This window comes from Ixodes scapularis, unplaced genomic scaffold (genome assembly GCF_016920785.2).
Source record: "Ixodes scapularis isolate PalLabHiFi unplaced genomic scaffold, ASM1692078v2 PGA_scaffold4__175_contigs__length_147842914, whole genome shotgun sequence".
In the NCBI taxonomy this organism is placed as follows: Eukaryota; Metazoa; Arthropoda; class Arachnida; order Ixodida; family Ixodidae; genus Ixodes; species Ixodes scapularis.
Genome location: NW_024609879.1, coordinates 87849191 through 87875705, shown reverse-complemented (window position 1 = coordinate 87875705; position 26515 = coordinate 87849191). Strand labels below are relative to the sequence as shown.

Here is a 26515-nt window from a genome sequence, read left to right as displayed (position 1 = left end):
ACAAATAGTATACACTAATCTGGAACTCGGAACAAAGGTTTCTGTCGTGGCCCAGAAATACAACGACCCGTTGTTCGAATCTTGACGAGATTAATGGAAAACTCTCTTTTATCAATAGCCTAATATTTCAAAAGAAACTGAAGTTGCCTCCTCTCAGGTCTACCGACCATGTACACATATACTTTTGTTTGTAAAACACCGCATTTCTTTGCGTTCTACTTTTTTCTGCAATATTTTGTCTCGAAATTCTCAGTTTTTATGACAAATTCGACGACGAAAATTTTACCGCCAATTTGTTTTGCAGAGCTTTGTGGATTTATCCGAAAAGACGAGATCCTACTTATACTGAACTAGAGATGCACATACATGATGATCATCCAAATGTCCTCCTACTTTGGGTTCTGGGTCGAGAGGGCTACGCTCGGTCCTACGTTTAGCGACAAACGAATGGCCAGAAGGTGCACTAAGGCGGTGACACTGCTTTTGTGGGATGCTTCTAAGAACGGGTGTGCCTTTGAATATTTAAGACGAGATGCATGCAGTCGCAGTACGCCTACCAAAACAATCAAAGTTGGTCATTTTTCCGATCCTCCCCTGAAAAAAAAAAGTGAAAGTAACTTACGAAGTAAATAAAAGTTACTTGAAAATAGTATTTAAGCTAGCGTACATTGACTTCTCGAAGTTTTTGCAAGATACCATGTTATCCACAAAAAGTATATATACTTGAAACGCCACTTGAGTAGAGTATTATGAGTTACACTTAAATCTTATGCCATTGATTCCTCAAAAAAGTAGCGAGATATAACGGCCCCCGATCGTCTCGCATTATCAGGATTATACCCAAATATATACCGGTTTAATACAGAAATGCAGCGAGTGCAAGAATCGTATCAATATACTATAAAATGCCGTTATAAAGTCCTCTCCTGGTATATTTGCATCGCGATACGGCTAAACCGTGAGTCGATCTTCAGACAAAGGGAGCGAGTTAGACTCAACATCAACGTTTGATTATTGTGCACTCAAACAAAAAATTGCGACTAAAATGCCTTCTGCAGGAAAACAAAGCCGCACGAATGACAATTTAAACGGCTTTAAATGGGCAGTTCTATAACACGAACTGTGTACTAGAAGGGCAATCTCAGAATTTTCTCATGGCGCACAACAAAGTTGAACGGGTCACAAAATTTGTTAGCTTACCCATAGAAGAACCCGTCTGGTCAATGTCTAGAGCTCCACTGCAGGCACCGTGTTAAGTGAATCAACTAATGGCATAGAAGAGACCGCCCTTCAATGATGACGTCACTAACATTCAAGGAGGCCCAATAACCGTAGTGAAAACGGAAGCTATCGACCGCGATTGGCGGAGCGCTAGCCACGCAACCCGACGCACCTGGTCGTACCGCCAAAAGACGTCATGGTACTTTTTTTTATTCGTTTTATAACACCCGGAACCTTGAAAACAAGAGGTCGGAGAACAGACCGTTGGACCATCAAAGTGAAAGCTCAATCTCAAGCGGGATTGGACAACCGCCGCCATGACGTAGCCTACACAACCTAAAACGCCGCGTCATCAAGTCGTTCAACCAATCGTATTTATACTTCTCATTTAAGCCACCTTGTGGCGTCGCGGCGAGTGGCGCTGAAGCCTCCTGTTTTCAGTGTCGCCGGCTATAACAAGGTGGTGCTTTAGAGAGCAGTGGTTTACGCTGATTGAGCCAACAAAGCGTGGACAAAGTTGCGCATATGTTGATGGTGTTGTCGACTCGATGCGGCCTGCCACGCACGGGCGAGCATCAAGGGAGCATTATTTAAACACTTCACGCAGCGATGATTCTAATGAGGTCATCGTTTGAAAACTTGTGTACGGCGTTGACAACAAAACAGTATCTCGCGTAGTGAATAACCCTACAAACGGTGACACACGTCACGCAGGGAGACGGTTTAAAATTGCAGAGACCCGCTTATGGCGACCAGATAGAAAATGTGACCTTCAACAGTAACACACAAGCTATGTCATTCAATTCAGTGGGCCGTTGATTTAGGTTTTTTCTTTCTTTATTCTTCCTTTTCGCGATTGATCGGAGGTGGGCGGAGACTAAAGGCGTGATGCCTGACGAGGTCTCTGTCCCCTTTGAATCTCAGAGAAAAGCCCACCGGAGAAAAGCTCACCGGAGATAAGCTGACCGGAGAAAAGCTCACTGGAGAAAAGCTCACCGGAGAAAAGCTCGCCGGAGAAAAGCTCACTCAGTTTTGTGCGGGTCCGGAGAAAAGCTCACCAGCCTTTTGACAAACCCGGAGAAAAGCTCACTTCAAATTAAATTATGTAAATTGGTCTTTAATAGCAGTAGTGCTACCAAGGTTTTATGCGTCTCTCACGGAGGCGGTACACCGTGCAACAGAGTTAGCGCGAAGCGATTTTTCGTATTTTACTTAGAGAAGGGGTCGATCAGCGTCCAACTTTAATCGCATGAGTTTGTGGCCCAAATGAGCAATTTCCAACAAACTAGTAGTTTTAATAACAACTCCTAGAATTAAAAAAAAAAAGTTGACAGATTTGTTTGTTTAGAATGACACACTTCACACGGGATCGCTCTGATGTGGGCTAAATAAAAGGAAATTCAAATTATCACTATATGCATTTCTAAACATGGGTGGTTGTTTAAGCAATGCTTCCGATCAGTGAAAACAATGCAGCAAAAAATAATTTCTGCAGTTTTAACAGCTTTTCGTTCATGGAAACCCGGCCATACTAAAAGGAAAGCAATTTGTTTTCTCTTCTTTTTTTCCCATTAGAGAAAAAGTTGTATTTACTTTATTTTTTTCTAATCGAATTTTCTAGCAATACGACATCACTTTCTCAGTTTTCGTTTCTATATTACATTCTGGTTTCTTCACAAAAAAATCAAAGGTAACTGAAGAACGAAATCGGAGGTAGAAATGAAGCTCAACGCATCGATTTGCTCCGAAGATAACTGCTTTTTGCTCCTGATCAGTCCAATATAAATATTTATTGTGTAATTATTTTTTATTTAAATACAACATATATGGCCATATAAAAACACCATATAATAAAAAAACAGAAATGATAAAAAAAATTAAAATATTTTCGCGGCAACGTTTTGATTAAATCATCCTGGTAAGACCAGTCTGATCTCAATCACGTGAGTGTCACCATATTTAATTCTGATGTAGCAGGGATGGAGGAAATAATTTTATTTATTTGTTTATTTTTCGTTCGAATAAGGTAGAAATTAAAACCATTCCTTTTTAAATAAATGGTGAAAATATGAAGATTTGGCAAGGCGCTGTCGGTATACTACATAAAAGATCTCCAGAAACTACTCGAGCTGCAGTCCTCTGCACTGGTTATATTTCCCCATTTTTTAAATTAAGGTTTTATCGAAAGTATTTATTTTATTTTTGTAGGGAAACGCCTGACGTGTTACAGAATGTTTTTGTTATTAAAAATATTTTTTTTTTCCTAGTGAAGTGCAGAATGACCGCAAGAGCACAAGGCATCCCAGCATACTTCAGTTGAGTGAACGTATTTCAATGAACTCTCAATTCTTAGATCCCCAGGTGAGCTTTTCTCCGCATCGGTCAAAAGGCGGGTGAGCTTTTCTCCGCGCCGGGCAGTTTGGCGGTGAGCTTTTCTCCCGTGAGCTTATCTCTGGTGAGCTTTTCTCCGGTGAGCTTATCTCCGGTGAGCTTTTCTCCGGTGAGCTTTTCTCCGCCGCTCGTCCCCTTTACAGTTCTAACACAGCAGCGTAGGGTGCATAAATTTGTGAACACGAAAAAAAGAGAAAAGAAGTTATAAAATCCTATACAACTCAGACACAAAAAAACAAAAAAAACAGGATCAATCAATTATCCCACGATAGTTTTTTCAGCATAGAACGATAAAAACAAATTAGTCAGAAACATGTTTTAACAATTCAAAAGCGAAATATGAACATGATTTAATAAGTAAACAGTACACACATATCAGAACACAATGTCACTGCCCACCAGAAGTGTCTTCAGTCTTTTTTTTTTTTAATTGGAGTATATTCCAGTGAAAATCTATTAGATCTTCTGTATTATTGAAAATTTTGGCGACATGGAAGCTTGTCGTTTGTTTTCCGTAATTGGTACGTATTTTTGGAGGTCGTCTGATTCTATGTCTCAGCGTGTGATAGGTTGTGTTTTCTGGCGGAATTGCGAAGAGTTCTTCTGTGTTATATTATCTGTAACAATTTAAAATAATAAATTGGATTCCCTTCAAGTAGGCCATATTTGCTGAATAGCGGTTCAGTTGGGAGGTCTTGAGGCTCACCTTTATAATGTTCAAATAGTTGTAGAATTTTCTTTTTTTGTAAGATGATCAACCTATTATAATTGGTTGCCGATGTCGTGCCCCAGACTAAAATGCAATAACACAGTTTGGAGTAAAATAAAGCGTAATATATATTCTTTTATAGCCAAAAAGATATCAGATTTCTTATTTTATAAATACATCCAATGGCTCGGGATAGCTCAGGGCTCAGCTTATTTATGTGCGATTGAACAACACACCAAGACATTTTTGTTCTGTAACCTCCTCTATAATTTTATTTTCGAAATATAATTGTTATCTTAGTGTTGTCGCGCCTATTAATGGGAGTGAAAATTATATATATATATATATATATATATATATATATATATATATATATATATATATTTACGTTTAGTTGTAATTTATTATTTGGAAGCCACACTGATAGATTGTCCATATAATCATTTGTCAAAGATTTTAAGGCCGGTTTAGAGGTTGAACCGAAAAATGCGTTAGTGTCGTCTGCGTACATGACAAGCTCAGGGATCCCAAAATATTTGTGACATCATTCACATAAAGAAGAAATAAGAGGGGGCCCAAAATAGACCCTTGCAGAAAACCGTAAGAAGAATTGTTGTTAACATAAACATACTGCATGCGATTCTGGAGGTAGTTTTTTTTTTTTTTTTTGTTAAAGTCAAAGCAATCCCACGTATGTCGTACCTTTGAAGCTTAATTAGTAATATGTCATGTTAGATCGTATCGGAGGCCTTTCTAAAATCTTGGAAGAAGCCTAAGGTGTATAATCTACTTTCAGTATTGTTTATAATGTTTATAATTTTATCCTTTACTTTTACAAGTGCCTGCTTTGCAGCTTTAGATTTTTGAAAGCCATATTGACATTTGTTTAATACATTGTGCCTGGCAAAAAATTGCCTAGTATAAAATTTATAACCCCTTCAAATATGTTTGAGAAAATTGGCAAAACCGAGATTGGTCTATAATTCTGTAGAAGGTGTACCCCGCCACCCTTGTAAATTGGAGTAACCCTTGCGATTTTCAGTTCGTTAGGAAATATTCCAGTTTCTAGAGTACGAATGATTACATGCGACAAGATAAAAGATATTTGTTTGGAGACATTTGACAGACCTCGGCTTAAAGTCGTCTGCGCCAGCTGCGGCATTATTTTTAGTTTTATTTATAATCCCTTCTACTTCATATGGCGTAGTTGATAATAGCATTATCGTGTTTGATAAGGAAGTCATTGCGTCTGTGACACTGCATTGCGAAGTATCTTCGTGTTCTGGTGGTGAACTAACGTCAACAAAATAAATATACATTAGATTCGCCATTTCTTGTTCACTCACATTCCTGCCGTCGATAACGACACTTTGCGTTCCTTGCACGCGTCTTTTCCTATCAGTAATTTTGTTCCCAGTTTTCCATATCCTTCTTGGGTCATTGAACGCCCTTGAAAATAGATTTTGATAATATTCGGATTTGGTCTTTTTAAGATCGGAGTTCAATTTATTTATTGTTTCTTTTTTTTTAAATTCGATGAGAAAATTTTGGTTTCCATATTTAATAAAATTATGGTACATCTTATTTTTTATCTTAATACGCCTGTATAAGTCATTTGCAATGCAAGGTTTTCGCACATTATTTTGACGACTACTTACTTGAATAAGCGGAAAAGCAACGTCATAACAAAGCTTAAATTTGTTTGAAAAAAGTGCATACGCAAGGTTGGGGTCACGTTCCGAAAGTACGTTCTCCCAGTTTGTTGGCTCGAGAAGAACAAAAAAAGTTTCCAGTGATTCTTCATTTATGCGTCGGTAAGAGTAAATATCGCGTTTCAGTGTATTTTTGCCACGAAAGAAATATGTCAGACAGAAAACTGGCATGTAGTCGCTTATATCTTGTGTAAATACGCCAGATGTGGCTTCCCTGGCGTTGAGATTAGTTATACATATATCTATTGAACTAGAAGTTTCTAAAGTCACTCGGGTGGGCAGTGTCACAGCGTTAGTACATCCCCAAGCAGATAAGAGATTATTCATCTCTATTACGTAACTATTACGTTTTAGTAAGTCGATGTTTGTATCACCCACAATAAAAAATGGTTTGGAGGTCGATCCAAGAAAAGATAAAAAGTCTTCCAAAAAATTAAAAAAAGAAATCTTCCTTATTACCAGTGGGGGTCCATAAATAACAACAATAATAACAGTTTTGGCATCTAAAACAAGGCACGCAACGTCAGCTGTGATCACAAAGAATCTTTCAACATATAAAAAAATAGTCAGTTTTAAATATAATTGTAAATCTTTGTTATAGTGCAATTTTATGGCTGAAGTATATTCCCAAAAGCTTCAGTATTCACTATTATATAGGTAAAAAATTACGAAGTAAAAAAAGTAAACACGCTTGTCTTAAGCTAACAAGTTATGTCTTCTTGAAAAAACGTGTAAAGCAGCATTTTGGGCATCTGAACCATTCATATTCCCAAAAGCATGATGGAGAATAAAAAAATCGCTTTCCTCCATCATTACTTCTATGTCAGAACAAAGGGTTCCGCCTCTCGGATCAATAAAACTGCCTTCGTTAAAGAAAAAAGAAAAAAAAAAAAGAAAACGATATTGCTTATATAAAAAAGAAGAAAAACATCTATGATCTTGCTTTATGTTGTTTTATTTTAAATTACGACACCTATAATGCCGTAACTTCATATCATTCTGAATATAATTCTTAACATAACAATAATATAAACAGCAGATTTAAGAAATAAATATATTTTGCAATCTACTCGAAGACTTGCCGTCCTGACACGACGCAAGTAGAGTTACGACGCATATGCTGTACAACTATGCTGATAATACCTTCCGAAGGGGAAGCGAAACGTTTGGTTTCACGTCTCTATACTAAATTGCGTATTTTCGCAGTTTTTGTTTTTGTGTTGTGCAGAGTAATAACTTTCAACGCATTGAATTGTTAGCGTTTTTTTTTTTCTCCGTAGAAATTATTTAGAAGTTATAGTTTCACAAAAAAATTTATTTGTTCTTGTGTTTTTAGTGATCTTCGCCTTCTTCTGGTGGGTTTTGTTTTACGTAGAATTTTTATTACTTTTTGGGGATTCGCTGGATAGAAAATACGTTATAATGGTACGTTATAATTATCATCAGTCATACAGATATCAAATTGCACTGATTAATGGCGTTTGTTTAGCGTAATTTGCTTACATCACTTCTTCCTAGGAAGGTTGAGAGTTTATTTTTTTCACTGCGTGTACTCACACACAAGCATGCTTCATGAAATAGCACTGTATGATTTAACGAAAAACGCCATAAATTACTCTTATTATTGTTATTATTGAATTTGCATTGTTAATGATGAGTCAAGTAAGAGTATTTTCATCTTCTCATCGCGTCCCGCGGCCTTTGGTGTATTTTCGCATCTGTGTTAGACCTCACAACGCAGTCGAACGTAGCCAAATGCTCCGCTTGTCTGTATATGAACATTTATTTATTTATTTATTTATGGTACCTCAAAGGCCCAATTAAGGGCATTAACCTTGTATTCCACACCGAAGAATAGAGTGCAGCCGCCTTCTTTTGTTCCTTCTTGGGAGCTTGCGACTATTATCCGAGATCCTAGAGCGACACCGGTCATACAGTGAGTCACCGCGAAAGGGAATTCACACTTTCGACCGACCAGAAATGCAGTTTTAGAACCTAGGGTCGCTATGGAAACGGATCAATGAGCACTGCAATCACTAACAAAATAAGCAAAAAACAAAAAAACTGAGTGAGTGGGTTGGTGATAGATAATCATAATGTAACACCTGAGACTGTGCTCGGTGTTGCCAGATTGGGTTATATATAGTAAAATTGGGCTACATATTTTCTATACTTCGTCTCATCCTACGATGGACTAGGGACCGAAGGCTGGCGGGCTGAACACTGTCTCAGAAAAGTTTGCATCCGCATCGCTAAAGAACGCGCGAGAGAAATTCCGATACGCGGACTACGAAGTGCACTAATCTAACGCCTATGGTTCTCTGTAATGATAGAGCGCTATTTTATATTAGTGAAGTAAAGGTACATGGTATTTAGTTTCATAAATATTCTTGACATATTTCGTAAACATATCAACTGTTCAGAGAAGTTAGAAGGCACGCAGGCAACACTGACCTGAAGTCGTTGTGACTTAGCCATAACAATCCAATCCAACTTTTGTACGTATCTCCGTTCCGCACGCGGTCCGTACATACGCCCCCGTGTCGAACCTCTATCCGACTCATCTTCATTTCTTAATGACCACTGTTTCCGATCCCGCGTTCTCTGCTTCCCATTGCTTCCACGTGGTATTTATTCCCTTCAGAAGTCTTCAATAGCAGCAAGCAGACGGAGCCGCCGCAGGGGCTTGATAAGCAGACGAAAAACTCGCCTCCGCATGACGCGCCTGGTACTCCGCCGATTTCTTCATGGTCCCCGATTTGCTCGAAATGTTGCTAAACTCGCCAAACAACATCGCCAAAATAGTATCCCAAATATTGGGTTAAAATAATTTTTTTCACTAAGTTATTGAATTTACTATTTTGGTCCTCACTGTGTTTTTCAAACTGAAAGTCTCTACTGGCAACAATGAAAAAGTGACGTCAGTGGAAGTGTAGGCGCTCACTCTTTGGACTGTAGAATTTGTTGCCAACTGATTCGAAGCACTTTCATGGTGTCAAATGAATGCTTTGGAAGCTCGCTCCAGGACCGGCGCTTCAGCACGGAGCAAATGATTGGCATATCCTATGTTTTAGGCTGCTCGCCCGACTGGCAAGCTTGCCTTCCACTGACGTCACGGCACTGAAAAGGGCGGGTATATTTGAATGTTGGTTTTTGCATCATTTTAATTTGCCGATTTCGCAATAACTATTATGAATTTCACGATACTAAATAGCATACCAGAAAGGGTAAAGGCCGGGGAGTCAGAAAATATAGTTAGATGTAGGCGGGACGCTAAAATCCCTACAACACTACTAGTAAGATGATATCTTAAATGGACGGCCATATTTTTTGAAAAAAAAAGTCGAGATTGAACCAGGCCGACGAGGCGCGTGACCGTTAAGATACCTATAGTTTCCTCCTCTCTTCGCTTCGCTGCCTTAAGGCCGCGAGGCGGAGAAGACTCGAGGCCGTTCCCTCTCCTTCTCGGAGAAACATGACGTCAACATTCCTGCCAAATGTGCCTCTTTTTTTTTTTTTAAATACGGTCATCAGTTCGAGATATCGCTGTACGAGTGATGTTTTGGTGTTTGTAGCATCCCGTTGCACGCTTTTGCCACGTGTTTTGGAGAATTCAGATTTCGGTTCAGCGTCCCTTTAAACACTGATATGTACGACGGAACAACATACCACGCGGTTTCTAACAGGCTAGTGATTGGACCCGGCGGCCTGTAGCACTGGGCTTTAGTCCAGTGCTGCAGGCCGCCGGGTCTATGCGGCTATTTTTGGGCTATTTCTAGGGGTGCGGCGAACGTTTGTCGAACCTCACGTTCGACGTCGACCTTCGAGGAGCTAATTTTCGATCTTCTAATCAGTTTCGAAAAACTTTGTTTCTGTTTTGGCTGGACGAGAGGACAGAGAGAAAGGAGAAAGGGTTCATACTTGCACAAGCTTCAGGGTTTTCACAATGCGCAGAGAAGCAATGCTTGCGGAGCTCAAGCGGTCCGGTAGCTCGCCTTCTACCGGGACGTAGACTGGACTCTCCAAACACTGCTTTCGAGCCGTTTGTGAGAATCCATAGGCACCCAATTTCGTAAAAATGAGAGGTCCCCAGTCGTCGCTTACCCTAAGAATGGGCAACACAATCAAAAGTAGCATGAACAGAAGGGGAGAAAGGGGGGGGGGGGGGGGGGGGGGAAGAACTCATTCTTTACAAAAAAAAAAAAAAAGCGAGTGCGATATTGGGGGTTCTGGTTTGAAACGCCCAGTGTTCGGACTCTTCTGCTTCTGCATTCTCTTCTTTTACTCTACGGTCAAATCTCCAGGGATTCACAATAAAGCTGTTTGTGAGTTTTATATTTACTTTTAAAAACGTTCGAAGGAAGGGTCAGTGTTGTACGGATTTTCATCCTTCCGAAGCTCTTTTTTTTTTTTTTTGAAAATCCACAAGAGGTTTAATGTACACAAAATGGGGCACATCTGAAGGTTCAAAAATTAAACATAAGGTGTTTTGTATGTACCTAAAAACTGTCAATTAAAGGCTTAAAAATCATTACTTTTAGCCGGCTATTTCGGTCACATTTTTTTTCTACAACTTCCAACCGCTTTGCGGTTTTTTAATGGAACCATCCACACACCAAATGGTGCAAAAAAAAAAAAGAAGAATTTCCAGCAGGAGAACGCCTCAATCATAATCTAACGCCTAAGACTGCTGCGGAAATATCAAGAAAATAAAAAAAAAGGCGGACGCAATAACATACATTTTTCATAAAACCGGCCATTTGATCGATTAACCTACCAATTATTTGATTAATGCTTTAATAGCGATTAATTGTTGAACCAATTAATCGGTTGAATTTTCAAAAAGAAAAAGAAAGTGAAAATTCAGTGTCTACATTACACAGACGTGGGCGAGCCTGTATGAAGGCGCACTTTAGGTGAAATCTCGACATAAAGTGCACTGTAGGGGCGAGTAGGCGAATCAATGTTACCCGTGTTCCGGCCACTTCAACGCCGCGCGAGTGCCCGTTTAGCGCAGCAGAGTCAATTGTAAACAATCAAAGTTCGCTATAGCCGGAAAATATCAACGAACCTCTTGAGTAAAGTAGCAATTTGTGATTACGGGTGTCTTTCGACTGTGTTCAACTAGACATCGCACCGTTTATCACATATTCAACAAAAGCAAAAAAAGAAAATTGTATCTTTTTTTTAAATTATTGTGCATGAGAACGAACGAAACTGATTAATCGATTAATAAATCGATTAAAGGGTGTCGATTAATCGGGTTAAAATTTCTCACTGACTCCCAGCCCTACCTTTTAGTGCGTGTATAGAGCATATTTGTTATTGTGTAAGTTCAACGATGTTTTAGTATTGGTTACTTGTAAAAGAATAACACTATGTTTGTTTGTTTTTTATTTTCTGTGCTGCTGTTGTATCGTGGGGCTTGCGGCTAGTCGGGCTGATACCACGAGTTTTTTTGTTTTTTTTCATACCCCACCAACACTGGATTCGTAGGAAAATTAAGAAATTATTAAATTTTCTATTATTATTATTTTTAACATACCGTCTGCTTTAACACCAGAGTTCACGCTCTTCTGTTTCGCAGCTCGTAGCTGGCACTACAACTGATCATGACGAAAAAAAAAAAAAGTGCTGAACAAATGATCTCTTTGTTTTAGTAATTTTTTTTTTATTGAAACCGACGCTTCGTATCTCGCTTCCGTTCTTTTTACGGATTCAAGTCAGTGTGCCGCGTGAGGCAATCCCACATCCCGGTTCGAACCTAAGCGGAAATGCATTAGCTAGAGTACCCGCTGCCAAATCCTACGTCACTTGTTTTATCGAAACAGCGGATAAACGGAAAGCTAACTATTATGAAATGACCAATTGTACAGATTGCTATCGATCGCAAGTAGCATCTCTTTTGTGTAATTTAATTTACGTAAGAATAAGTACACAGGCGAACTGGTTAGGAAACATTACACTAGTCTAAAGCAATATATAAAGGTATACACAAAAAGATAAGAGAAATCATTTGCGCCTTGTCGTTCGTTATATGATTTCGTATTGTGTCAGGGTTTCGATTACGATGAAAATGTACCCGACATCTCTGCCACGCGATTTTGGCCCAGTCAAATGTTTCTGTCAGCGGACGTTTCATTTGTAGATCCAGAGAAAGCCAGGGCGTCATGTTGTGGTTTGAAGTTAAAAACTCTCCCGAGGCTGGCAAAAACGGATGTATGAAGCGAAAAGCAAACAAACTGAAGAGTGCTAGGGTGCAACAAAAGGCTGAATAAAAAAGCCAGCTGCTGAGCTGTCGACGCTGTGAAAACACGAGATCAGGGTAGTGACAATGGATCCCTTACTTTTATTCCTATTTCGAGTTATTGTCCGCCAGCCTTTATCTATTTATCTTGTGGCTTTCCAGTAAATACCGATAGATAAACTAAGATTCCGGAAGACCACTTTTGAACAGAGCCAGAGAGGCAAATCGCATCAACAGTGAGAACTGACCTAGTAGGTACATCGTTCCTTTTGACAAAAGAGACACAATACAAGGACATACTAGGAAAAGACACAACACAAGCGCTACCGTTTCAACTAACTGTTTATTGAAACAACACGAGCTATTTATACACCCAATAGGGCTTCTCAAGCAGAAATTCCAATTATTTATCTGTTGAATAAACAGTGGGTCTCGTTTGAGTCTGTCACTCCCTTGCCTTGTGATGTTGAATGGCTCGTACCATTCTCTCGAAATCTTGTTTCCTAACTTTTCCAGAATTTTTATTAATCTTTTTTTTTTATTTTTATTTCAGGGGCAGAAGGGCATTTATCATAATGGATAGCCCAATTTCCCGAGGGGGAATTCCTTTCTGACAGCCCGTGCTCTGGTGCCCTGTCACTGACACGCCCGCCCGTTTGACCTACGTACACCTTACCGCAAGTCATGGGAATCTCATACACGACCGAAAAGGCACAATCTACGAAACAATTCGAGTGTTTCTTTTTGCACATGTCACCCTCCTCTTTTCTGTTGCTGATTTCGTGGCAGATACCAGACAGATTTCATGGGGCCGAGAACACCACCGGCACATCGAACTGCGATGCCACCCTTTTTAGGTTGTGTGGAGCCTTGTGTATGTAAGGTGTGACGGCTTATGCACACTTTTGTGATAACTTCAAAGTGCAAACATTAATATACATGGCCCCGCCCCCCCCCCCCCCCCTCTTCCCATGCATGCCATATTACAGAGAATTGTTTATGGGCACAAAAAAAAAATAAAGAAATTGTACACGCTTGAACCTACGTCCCCCACCACACTTTTCATTGTGATGAGGCCGGTTATATATTTCGGAAGAAAGGAGGGGAGGGGGGGTGGGGCGGCGAGAGTGCTTCAGCCCCCCCCCCCTCCCCCCCCAATAATAGCTGCACAGGTTTTTCCATGGCCTTCCGTTATAGTCAAAAAAAGGCAGAAGTGTGATAGTAACCAATATATACCGCATATTAAGATACCAACCGGTTCGTAGGCGAAGAGACGTTCGTAACTAAAATATAAACATGGCAATTTCTAGATTCGCGAGTACAGTCGTTGCAAGCTTCCCTTTCGAGCATTAAAAAAATTCAAGGACGCGATTTACTCCAGATTAAATGCCTTAAACCTCCGGGAGACCGACTGAAACACGTTAAAACACGACTCGTGCCAAAATATCAAATTTAAATGGGTCAACGTTATTTTTCGTACATTCTCCGAGACAAAGAGCCGATCTACGGACTTCCAGGTGGCGGGTTCGAATCCCGGCCGAGGTGCCCGCAATCTGACGGGGGCTTATTGAGGAGAAGGTGCCCTGTAGCCGAGCTTTCGATTCCACGTCAAAAGATCCCTAGATGGTCCAAATGACTCGTCAGTCCCCTGCTGGGGTGTGCCAGATGCGCGTCATTGGTTTGGCACGCAAAACCCCCAAATTAAAAATTTCAAACATAAAAAAAAATAAGAAAAAAGCTCAGCTCGCTTGTTGCTACCAGAGCTGTGTAAACCGAAGCGCGCGCGTGCCGTACATGACACCGGCAACAGGAAAGAACTTGAGACTGTCGTTCGAATACAAAGCACGTATCACAATTCTAGAATACATCCGACACGGAGCGAGCCATTCCGTTGCGATCTAGCCAGCAGACAAAAAAAAATCGATAAAACCTAATTTATTCAAGAAGAATCGCCGGTTCGATTACAAACCGACCGAACGTCCGAGAAAGAAAACGCGCAATTCTGAACATAATACCGCCGACCCAAAGCGCAAGAACCCTCACAATACTGTACCCTGAACCGGCGTGCGGAAATGTCGTCGTCCTAGCAACACTCTACTACTCCATTGCGACCGACAAGACGGCAGAAGGAACCCCTTCGAAATTAGTAGGAATCTCCCGGCAACAGCGACGAATTCGGAGTATGTTTCAAAGACGCAGAAAGGAAAGGGGTACATGGAAAATAGCGCACCTTGTTCCGGAGTACAAGACGCCCTCGACACACAGCTGTCGTGTCCTGTCGGAGATGCCGGCAAGCTATATTTATACCCGGCGCCGGCCAACCAATCAGAGAGCGCGCAAGAAAGGCAGCGGCCGTGACGTCATCAGACGACGCCGGCTGTTGCCATGGTAGCCGGCCATCACCTTGGCGGCTCGCGCTCTCGGTTTTCCCGTTTTGCTTTTCGGACTAGGTTTGCTCGATCTTGCGCGTTTTTTTTTTCCCGTTTTTATTCTCGTGTGCTTAGGTTAAGGAATGACCGGGGGCGAAGGTTATTATAATTGGGAGAAAGCATAACACAAGAAATACAAGTTTGGTATGTGAAATGTATGAACCGTCGGCGCCGTGCTGAAAGTCCATTCAGCGAAGCACGAAATCGGGGAATTGTTTCCGAAGAAGGCCTCCGGTGCATTACTATTTTTAGTTCGGACTCACGTGCGTCACCGTGTTCTTGCAATGCCGACATTCTACTTCCGCCTCCGGGGAAACTGTACATTTTAAATACTCCTTCCAAATCGTTTGACAATTAACAACTTCCATAACCGACATACTTCGCTCCAAGATGCCCACAATGGTTGCTGTAAAATTTTTGTCTTATGAGCGCAAAAACAAAAGATAAAAGCCGGATATTCAGCCATCTAAGAATCATCAAAAATCAACTATAGTCACTAATACCGTACTGCCTTAATCGAACAATCAGGAATATTCCTGTGCTCGTCCGACTAGCCAAAAGATTTTCCCCGTTAGCAAAATGAAACACAGATAAAATATTTTCATTTATTTATCCTATTACAAGTTTCGTCTTAATAATGCATGCTAGATTTGCTCGACCATAAAGAATGCTCGTGTTGGCGTAAACACTAAAAAAAGGGGAAAAAATCGACATAACTTCTGGGTCTAAGGCTTACGTTGCTAAAGCACAAACATATTTGCAGCTTGACTTAATGCTAATGGGCGTAAAAAGATTAATGCAGAGCAAAACGGATTGGCTAGTACCGCCGATCGAAGTTTCTACAAACGCTCGAAACTCCAAATATGACCAAAGAAAAAAAAGAAAACACCAAAAAACAAAACAAAACAAGAATTTGCTGACACATTAAACGGAATTGTACGTCTCGACAGACTTCGTGGGATCGAAACAATTCAGAATGATTTCTTGTGGTCAACAACCCGGGAATAGATACGCGTCAATGCTGACGGTCGATATCTTGTAATGACAGCAAGAGCGTAGCATCGCACACGCTTAAAATGCATAATGAAGCCACGTGCCACGTTTTTGTCTTTGTTGAAATGATGACCCCTTAGTCCGAAACGTGTCATCGAATTCGAGATCCATAACGTCGGTAGTCTTGGAGTTCGGACAGCGGCTCGCCAGGGAAGGAAAGAAACCGACGTCCCTAACAATAGCGCCGAACGAAAAGGACGAGGTTATATGCCATCTTTAGATTTCCCATTCCCAATACCCTCTCCTAACGTAAAAAAGCAGTATCGATTAATCGACGTTTTGTACGGCGAGATGCCCGGTTAGTTTCGTGACACGCCAGTCCTCCTATCCTGAAAATCGACCGCCAAGTTTCAATTAATGTAAATGAAATCGTTTGTAATGTAAAGTTGATTATAAATGGAGTTGTTACCCTCAGTTGACATGGCTTCGAGTTCCTAACAAAACTGCTTTGATATCGTCCTCTTTATATCCAGAGAACCAATAATTCAACTCGATCGAGTAACTCTGGATACATACACGTTGAGAATGTTTGACAATATCGTGACCAGGATTCTATATGGGCTCTGTTGCGACCCGTGAATGTAGCACCCCGCTAACTGGAAGTTTAAAATAATGTCAATCCGATCACTTTCTTTGTCGAACGGTATGGCTAAAGTTAAATGTCTTCCTTCCCTGACATAACGGAGGAAGTAATTGCTCTTCCTGGCGCATCGGTAAGAGTCGCGAGCAACGGCATGACAGATCGAGACTATACCAACATAATCAAACTGAGAGGGTAGTGGAATACGTAGGAATACAGACTTGAAAGCTAAACCAGTCTCGTTCACGCTACACGAAAAAAAAGTAATCGGTTACAATTACTCACGTTTAAATATCGTTCAATTAGATTACTTCATTTTTCGATAAGAATAGTAATTGGTTGGTTTTTGAAATAGTAACAGTTACTCCTCCGCGATTACTTAAATTATCAAAACGACAGTGTATATTCGCCGGTCTGAAAACGGGTCTTTTGCACGGTCTATTATTGAATTATAATCACCGAATTTTACACTCTATTTATCATTTTAATCTACCAAATTTGGTAAACCATATCCTTCTGTCGAAGATTCGGTTTGGCGTGTTCCTTGGTGAGAATCTTGCACGAAACAAGGGGCCGTACGAAAATGTCAGATATGGCACTGATATATTTTATATATGGCCATATGTGATAATATAAGGAGTCAAATATGACAATATACCGCAATATACCGCATATAAAAGCAAATACGGCCAGATATCCCCATATAAGTGGGCAAATACTGCCATATGTGCCCATATGTGTGCGTAAATACGGCCATAGATCGTCATATACGTGTGCAAATACATCCTATATCGCTGTATAAAAGTTAAATACTACCATATACGACATATATGGGTAAGATTATATCCACTGATAATGATATATGGGGCCATTTGGGTCTTGCAAGCAATACGTCATATGTAATCGCCAAGACTCTAGTTAATTGATCTATATTGCATGATTCTCATGTAATTGGTTAACTATTGTTAACATCCTTAAAGTTCAGTTATTGCAGATATTTGGACCAATTAATCAATTGCGCATTTTGAAGATTGAAAGACAAATGAAATTTGGTTGTATGTTTGACGTGTGACAATATGACGGAGGGCATAAGATCAGAACGCGAGTTAATCAAATAATGGATTTTAGATCGCAGCTCTTAGGCGCGCGTTTCCGAGTTAAGCGGTGTCGGCGTCGCCGTTGGTGTAACCGCCCCGCTAAATTTAGCGAGAAATTGAATTGGTACTTATGTGACATGACGTCAATTTTCCCGCTAAACCTAGCAGTGAAACTAATTTTGTTCATGTATCCCCGCTAAATTTAGCGGGGAAGGACGAACCGTTAGCTTACTGAAGATGCAAGACGCTACTTTGTCGTCGCGAATCCTTTTCCCTTCGAACGGCTGCGAAGCCATTGCGACCGGAGTACCCTACGCAGCATCTTTCAAAAACCGTTCGCGCAGCATCGCAACCTTCCGTTTTCGAGCGTCTGCGATTCATCGTGTGTTGAAAGTCGGAAGATGTGCTGTTCGTGGTGTCTTTTATGTGTAACTCTTTCGTAAACAAATTTGAAATTTAAAAACGCGAACCTAACAGTGTACACATAATTTTAAATTTATTAGTGAAAAACAATATATATTTATTAGGGGCGAAGCTCCTTAGGGTCTAGCCTTGTCCATCCTTCCGGCGTCCGTGCTCACATCAATTGCACTGCCTCCGGGATCGGCCCACTTAAAAAAAAATTAAAAAAAAAGAAGAATCGTACGCCCGCACGGGGGTTTGAACGCAGGATCGCTTGCTTACGAGGCAGACGTCTTAACCACAACGCTCCACTCCAACGTTGCGTGTAGCAGCTCAACGTCTATACAGGAGAGGGCGCTGCGGTCAAATGCGTATATAATCGCGTTAACGTTTGCATGGATTGACTCAACGTTTATAGACGAGAGGGCGCTGCGGTCAAATGCTCAACTGCGTATATAACCACGATCCATACCACACATTCTCTTTCTGACATCGACCGTTGACTTAAGCGGTCGAGATGCGTTTCCACGGCTTCTAACGGATCCAAGCTGATCCGCTAGAAGTACCACTGGCTCTGCATTTCACCGACCATAAAGCAGTAATAATGAAGTCGAAACGCAACCCGGAACTCAGCTCTACCTATGAGCTATAAAAAAAAAATCATCACCATCAGCACTACCTATGAACAATAAAATCAGTATCATCAGCACCATCAGAGCTTCGCCCCAATCAACACCATTCACCACGTGGAGATGCGGCCTCTTTTTATCTATTTATTTGTGCACATCGTGCGCAAAAAATAGTCGCGCTTATTTTTTAATTTAAAATTATAACGTGTGTTATACGGCGTAAAACATAGTATCTTCAAACTCAAATCGATTTGGGTCACTATCGAGCTGGACAGCTTCTTTGGAAATTCAAATGCTAGACTTCATAGAGCTGTGCTGTTCCCTCGGTATTGACAGCAAGCTAGACGCTATGCGTGTTTTGGGCCAATCGTGTCTTCGGTTAGGGTCACGTGCCTACCGTCTAGAAGCTCGTCACCTGCTTGGAGCCCAAGGGCACACATAGCATTCACTGCACTATCAACCTTGGGTACAAGTGACAAATCCGCTCGTTGTGGTCATTGATGTCCCAGAAGATAAGCCTTTTGTGTGGGCACTTCCGTTTTGGCCTTTCCTTCTCCTTTTCTCTCTCTCCCTAAGCTGAAAGCGTGGTAGAATGTGCGCGCTTTACGAACCAACCAGCCGTAGACTTTGCTCTCTGTGCGCGGGAAATGTCAGAAGCCTGGTCGCGTGGTGTGACGGATGATGCATTTGCCCGTAGCCGTTGGCCATCTCGGAATGCGTTCTGCCGGACCTAGTTTGCGTGTGTTGCGCCCTGCGTGGCTCCTGCGGATTCCTGCTTCTGCAGTAAACTCGAAAAGTCCTACCCGTATATTGGCAACGAGCGATTTCTTCGAAGAAGCCCGAGAATTTTTTTGTGATGCGTTTAGTGTTCGGTTCTACAAATTACAGCTTGTGCAACACCGTGTTGAATCTTCACGGACATCTTCCTTCTCGTTTTGGTGCTTGAGTGGTGGTTCTGCCGTGTCCGTGTCGACATGTATCTCGGATTACATCTTTCAAGTCCCGTCTCGTCAACGTAAGTGCGCTGCAACCTACTTCGCGACAATTGATCGTTTTCCTAGAGGTGCTCTTCCAGATTACCTCTAGAATTAGGCTGTGCCTACCTCCTGGCTGCCGGGAGAATATTTTCTCCGAAATTCTAAAATCATGTCACAACTGCAGGTAGAATACAGATTTTTTTATTCACCCTACGTTTCGTGATAACACGTTCCACGGTCACCTTTTCGTGGATACACGCTTCATGGGCACACGTTTCGTCGACATTAACGTTTCATCGACATCCGTTAAGCGAATGTCGATAATCCTGCTTTCCCTGGGAATTAAGTTGAGCGATATCAGGAGTGGCGTAAAGCGCAGGTTATGTAAAAATATTAATAAACGTTGGTACATACTCAATATCCAATTGGTATTTTTCTTATACAGATAAGAAGTCACTTTTGGTAGTTATTTGTAGAAGACAACAATATATGTATAAAGGTTGCCTTATTTCATTGGGACATATCTGGCTCGATATGGCAGGCAGATATACCCCTATTTGGCAGACCCGGATATGGATATATAACAAATTGGGCATATCTGGATAGATATGCCTTATATAAACTAATGTGCTTGATATGGCCAGATATGCTCTTTTTATAGAATCATATTTTTTTATGTAAGTCCAGATATGCCATTTTTGTAAGGGGCGCCATTAGAAACAGAAGGGGAAAATAGCAACGTTTGCAAAGTCATTTTAATACTTTTATAAGTTTTCCTATTAATGTTGTGATTGCTTTCTAATATATGTAATCAAACAATAAAAATGATTATTTAATAATCATTTTTGATTATTAAATAATTATAATAAATAAATAATGATTATTAAAATACGACGACCAACCAATCCCTAGATCAGGGGCCCTGATCTATGGATTGGTTGGTCGTCGTATTTTAATAATTCATCTGCATATGTTCGTTTATATCCTCCTCGGAGACCACGTACGATGGTGTGAAGTGCCCGTGTTGTGTATATATATGTATATATATATATATGTGTGTGTGTGTTGTGTGTGTTTGTGTGTGTGTGTGTGTACAAATGTAGACTCCACGTGATTACGTAAGGTCGCGTGATCACATGACCTTCTTTCTGCACACTCCTCCTCTTCCGTGCTCTCCCCTCCTCCTCCTCCTCCACCCCCCCCCTCCTCCTCCGGTTAAGCCATAGAGATCATACATACTAACTCTAGAGGAAAAGGTCGGCCATTTTCCCATACATTCTGGCTGCCGCAAGCGGCGGAGCATGCAGGCAGACCCTCGGGGTCCCAAACACGGTTACATCATCAGAGCAGTTTCGTGAACTTCAACAATCCACGAACTTACCCGTGGAAAGATATTCGCGTTCCTTTCGAAGCTTTCTTTTTGCATAGCGCGCAGATGTACGGCCTCGCGTTAACGCTAAACTAAACCATATACCCGGCTTCGCTGGTGGGGCGCGGCTGGGCGCGGTTGAGGAATACGAAACTGCGCAACCACCAGATTTCCGAGATTTCGACAGAAGGGAAGTTAATGCAGCGTAATGAGTTCATTGCTTTTTATAAGCGTTAGAATAGCTCAGAATTTAGTTTACAATGTTAAATTATCACTGTTTATATTGCTGAGAGTTTTCACTCTTCGCGTTACCATGGCAACGTTGCTTTCTTTCTCTCGTGTTCTGTCGCTCTCTTTCGCGATCGTTCACTCGGGACCCAGGATGTCGGCGCACGGGATTTGCCACTCCTCCTCACCCACCTTTACCCCCCTGGGTTAAGCCGAGGGCGACGGCGACGCCGACGCCGCAAGACACGGGAACGAGCGCCTAAGAGCTGCGCTTTATAAATTAATTCCTGATCGAACCGGTATACATAGCTTGCATGTGACGTCATTAGCGGCCATGCCAGTATTTCATGCGCCTCGAGCGTTCGGTTCGCCGTGTTAGTTTCGCACCGTAGAAGTGACACTTCCAAGAAACCACTAAGTAGAAATAACCGTCAGTACCCAGCAATAGCGACGCTGGCAAGCTACGCATAATATAGACGTTCTCACTGTTTACAAAAAAACACTGTCCATAAGTGCTAAATCAGAGTCAGAAAGTGCGCGTGCATAACACACAAACAGAGCAATGAACGCGCCCTCATTACGCTCTTATGAAAAGGTGACATGCCGAGTATTCAGTCCTCGCTCCACCCCGATCCCGAGCTTTCTGGCTTTGGTAACAACACTTCGTAGCACGCGTAGCCGAAGCCCTTTGAAAGGCAACAAGCGCGTGCTGGAGGAAGAGCTTTCACTCAGCTTAGAGCCTGTCGCCGACTATAGATATGTAGACTACCTGGCCGTTACAGCATCTATCTAGGTGCGACTACTTGGACTGCAGCAGTAGCGACGACGAAGGGATGACGCAAGCGAGAGAGTACCTTGCTCGAGGTTGTTCCTGGTCGAAGTCGCCTTGCGCTTCAAGGTGAGCAGTCCCAACGCCACGTGGGCCGGTGCAGTGGCAAACACGCGGTCAGTTCGAAAGGCGGCGGATCGTGTAAGGACGCTGGCCAACACCTTATCGTTGCTGCGTCTTTTTTATTTTTCCAATCGATGCGAAAGATACGGTCGTCGGAAATGAGAACTGATAAATTCGCTACCCGTTTTGCTGGCTAGGCACGCGCTGCTCTTTGCTCGCGTTGCCATTCGAATTCCCCAATCATACACTGGACTACAATCAAAACTACTGGCCGCCAGGTCGAGTCACGTGACAGAACGCACTGATATACGCACGTCAGAACAACAATCGACCCAAGCGATTTCTAACCGACTAATTTGACCTGGGGAACCCTAACTTTGACTGTAGATTTACGCACGGTGCACCGAAATATATTTCAGTCGTAATCTCGTTAAATGGACCCCGTTAATATGGATACCCCGCTTTATAGACCCCCTTTTCGGGGACAGACTAGAAAAAATACGCGCATTTTTGGCTCGTTATTATGGCCAACTCGCATTATGGTCGATTTTTGGGGGAACGGAGGTGTCCATATTAACGAGACATCACTGCATATAGGAAGACTTTAATCAACGACACCTCCATACTCACGGGACCAATCAGACACAGAGGTGTTCGTCTTGTTTTTGTACGTGTTCTATCGTCAATGTACCCATCGTGTATAGCGAAGGCCTAGTGACTCGCGCTTTTGGCGTCGTTTGATTGTTCCGACCAGATCGTACACATCGGCTGCGTCTGGACTTAACGCTGAAACGAAGCATACACCAACTCAACTTTCTCACGTCAAGAAGCTGCGGTGGCGCTGGTGTTGGTACTGCGCGTGCGCAAGCGTTTCCTCTCACGTGACTCTGGTTTCTGCGCGCGCGCAGTAATCAGAGCCTCTTGACGTCCTCACAACAAGATCGAGCGAGCTGACACAGGCTGTGTGCTGCACCAGTGCTCGGCTCGGCCTCCTGTTCAGTCAATGCGTCAAAAAAGGGTTCGGCGTCGGGCTCTGGCACACTTGCATGGGTCGGCGGCATCCGTGTGTGGTGTAGTATGATACGTGCAGGAAAAGGAGGCTGTTCGAAGGCTTCGAATATAATAAGCGATGTTGCTCGAACCCTTACAACTTACAAGCAGCGACGTCACGGACTAAAGTGGTCATGTGGCCGACGGTAGCCTCGCTTTTGGCACAATTAATATTCGTGAGATGATCATCTTAAAGGGACACTGACAGGAAATTTTTGGTGGCCAAGCTTTTTATTTGTTACATGACATATGAGAGCCCCACTACCCAGAACACAATTTGCGGCTCGAAATTTTTTTTCTTTCCACCCGAAAACCGCCGATCAAGAACTGGTCGGTTTGAGTCGCGCTCACTTTCTTCTCTGGGGTCACGTGCCGATTTTCTATGGTTTAAACAAAACCATTAAAGATAATCAGCCATGGGTCGTCAAGGCACATGCGCAAAACTAAAAATAGACAAAAAATCTTTCAGCCTTTCCTCTCTGGTGAAGAAAGAAGACCAGCGAAGCTTTACTATGGTGGGACGACCTCAAGGATGAATTCTAGGACGACCTCGAGGACAACGTCTAGGATGACCTCAAAGATGACTTCCAGGACGACCCCAAGGACGACAGCCGGTTGTCTGGTTGCCGCCGTCGCTCATAGATGACGGTAGCTGTTCAGAGTGTTGTGTCGACATTTGTTTGGTACCGGACACGATCCTGGGGAACCTAGCCCTTAACAGCTCCACTGTAAAAAAATAAGATACTCATTCCTTTTTGCGACTTCTAAAAACTGCAAATACGTTGACTGAAAAAAGAACGCACAGCCACGTGATTTTCGCTTACCATTCTCCTAGTCTACATTTCTACTTCTTCCTAGTTTCGGTTTCGTTTTTAATAGGGCAGGTGTTCAGCTTCGTTAAAATACGATAGATGGTTTTTCAAATGGGTGGTATGCAATATTCTCTAGCAGAACAGGTAGTGAAAATGTCTTTATTATTCTATTGCTGAGAAATGTTGGGGCTGAAAAGTTTTTAAAACTATGAAAATAACAATGGCGTTGAGGGGAGGCGTGTAAATTTACAGCTGATGAAACCTGTGCACAACCAAATTCTAATTAAAAAAAAAAGAATTATATACAATTATACCCTTCCCATGTGCACTTGTGAATGAGTGTTTGAGCGCGCTGCATTCTACTTGGACAGTAAAAAGAAAAAAATATGGTACAAATATTTTCTGGTGACTTTTGTTAACTTATTTTGAATCAAAACTTTTATGATGCATTTTTGCATTTTACGCACTGTTGTATTCTTAAGCAAATATTCTTTTTTCTAAGTTTAATAGTGCGTTTGTGTATCTTATACGCATTTTATTGCACCTTGATGTTCGGCTTGGTGGTTACGGAATTCGTTTAATTTTCATTTTAGTACGATTTTATGAACAGTAGACTGCCATCTGACTTACACGAATGCAGTTGATTCCATTCTATACATTTTAATGTCTACGAGAATCAGGTAGCAGCTAGCCCAAAACGCGTATGTTCGTCGCTTTTAAAGGCAAGCAAAGAACGCGCCACACGCGCAAACGCTGAAAATGTCACCGACATGAAGCGCTTTTCTGGAATGGTCTGTCGACATTTTGCAAAATTACTTAAAGACCGAGGAGCATATGCATGCGAAACGAGTAGTTACACGTGAGAGCGTCTTCAACGGTAATTTTTCTAAAGCACATATAAAAGAAATGACACGTTCCTTTATGTGCGGCACACCTGTCCACACATTCCGAGCATATTCCGTGGTGCTTGGGTAACTTTTCCAAAAAAAATTATTACGTGACTCGTTGACATTTCTTAGACTGCGTAACTGCCAGCTTCTAATAGAAGCAGAACGGATTTGCTAGCGATTTCGCGAAACTAGCGAGGCGCGGCTTGAGCGTACCGAGTTCCAAAAGCGGTTTTCTTAAAATCCCAACTGCTTTCGTTTTTTACTTTTTTTTCTTTTTTTTTATAGTTTAGCAGGTAGGAGCGCAAACACATCGAGGGGCTTTAGGTAGGCCAAGCTCGCACTTTGTGCAACTAGAGATTATTACCAACTTCAGATAGTACAAACGCCCTGTTTTCTCGCTGTTTGACACGAGAAGGTTTGGCGCGGGCGTACCCGATTGCCGGCCGCGCGCCTCGCTGCCCGCCGGTGACGTCAGCTTTGGATGGCGAGGAAAACTCGGGAAAACCTAGAGAGAACGATGTTTCGGTTTCGGCAACGAGAAAATATCACTTTTTTTTTAATTACCAAGAGTGAATCTGGGAAAACAAGATAGCATTTCGGAATCAGAAAGTCATCCGCATTCAGATGATGCCTTTGGATTGCAGCTAAAAAAAATCGGCGACTTACACGGAAGATAAAGTAATAAGCCAGGCGAGCTGGTTAAAGTTAACCATTTCTAAAACCGAAGAGGGAGGCTCTCCTTTTTGTAGACTCCGTCTTGGGTTTTAGAAATGTGTACCCTTACACCCCCAAAAATGTATTTGTATTATTTGCCAGGCGATTCACGACGGTGTCAGAAGTCTAGCCAATCATGATTTTACTGCAGTCACGTAGTACATTTTTAATAAAACCACAAAAGGCTTTTTTTTAAATATTATGTTGAGCTGGAACACAGCTCGCATTAAGGTTGAAAGGCACGAACAAAACAAGACGATAAAAGTTGCACGTACGACACGGACAGGCGTCAACTTCCAACTGATTTAGTGAAACACGATACATTGTCAAACTGTCGATCCCGATCGCCTAAACACATGGAACTGATAAGGGTTCCTATCTCTCATTGCATATAGCCCCTCAAAAACGCAATTTCTTTCTTCAGTCCTGTTTTGTTCCTGTTTTGTTTTGTTCGCGCTTTTTAACCTTTTAATCGATATGTACCAACTATACTCCGCGACAACTTTTCTTGGCGATGCAGTGGAAGGTACAGGCCCGCGTCCCCTCTCCCATTTTGAGTGTACGCAGGCTCTCCTCCTCTCCCCATTTCCGGGGAGAGGAGGAGAGCCCGCGCACACTCAAAATGGGAGAGGGGACGCGGGCCTGTACCTTCCACTGCAATGCCAAGAAAGATTGTCCCGACCAAAGTTTTATCGCATTGAGGTGTCCGCGAGGCTTCTTGTTCGGGAACCGCGCCCCTAGTTTCGTTTCTTTATCTTATCAATACCGGGTGATATTTTATGAATTAGGTTCCTGCTCAAGTTGTCTGGGGGTTAAAATATCACTTTTTTCAGATCAAGTTTTTATAGTCTGTTCTTTTTTTTTTTGTTTCTGTCTTGACACAGAAATTAGATCACCGCAAAACACCGACTCTAGCAGAAAATAAACCCCATAAGAACACCATCGAATTCTAAGAAAATAAACTCAGAAAAGAGCGTAAGTACATCAATTTGAAACAAAAAGATCCACAAAATTTCTTTGGTTCTTCTGATCCTAATCATCGACAGCAATAAGAGAACAATTCTTTGCTTTCATAAAAAAAACAAAAAAAACTTGCTTATTGCCGTCAACAAA

General features: G+C 41.9%; 1 protein-coding gene across 1 annotated transcript in view; it reads right to left on the bottom strand.

Annotated features, from left to right (window-relative positions):
- Positions 1–21996, bottom strand: part of LOC115323779 (mitochondrial uncoupling protein 2) — a 41136-nt gene extending 19140 nt beyond the window's left edge. Inside the window, exon 1 of the mRNA XM_029984169.4 lies at positions 21899–21996. The gene's annotated coding sequence lies outside the window, so the exon portion shown is untranslated. The remainder of the gene's footprint in view (positions 1–21898) is intronic.
- Between the last annotated feature and the right edge of the window lie 4519 nt (positions 21997–26515).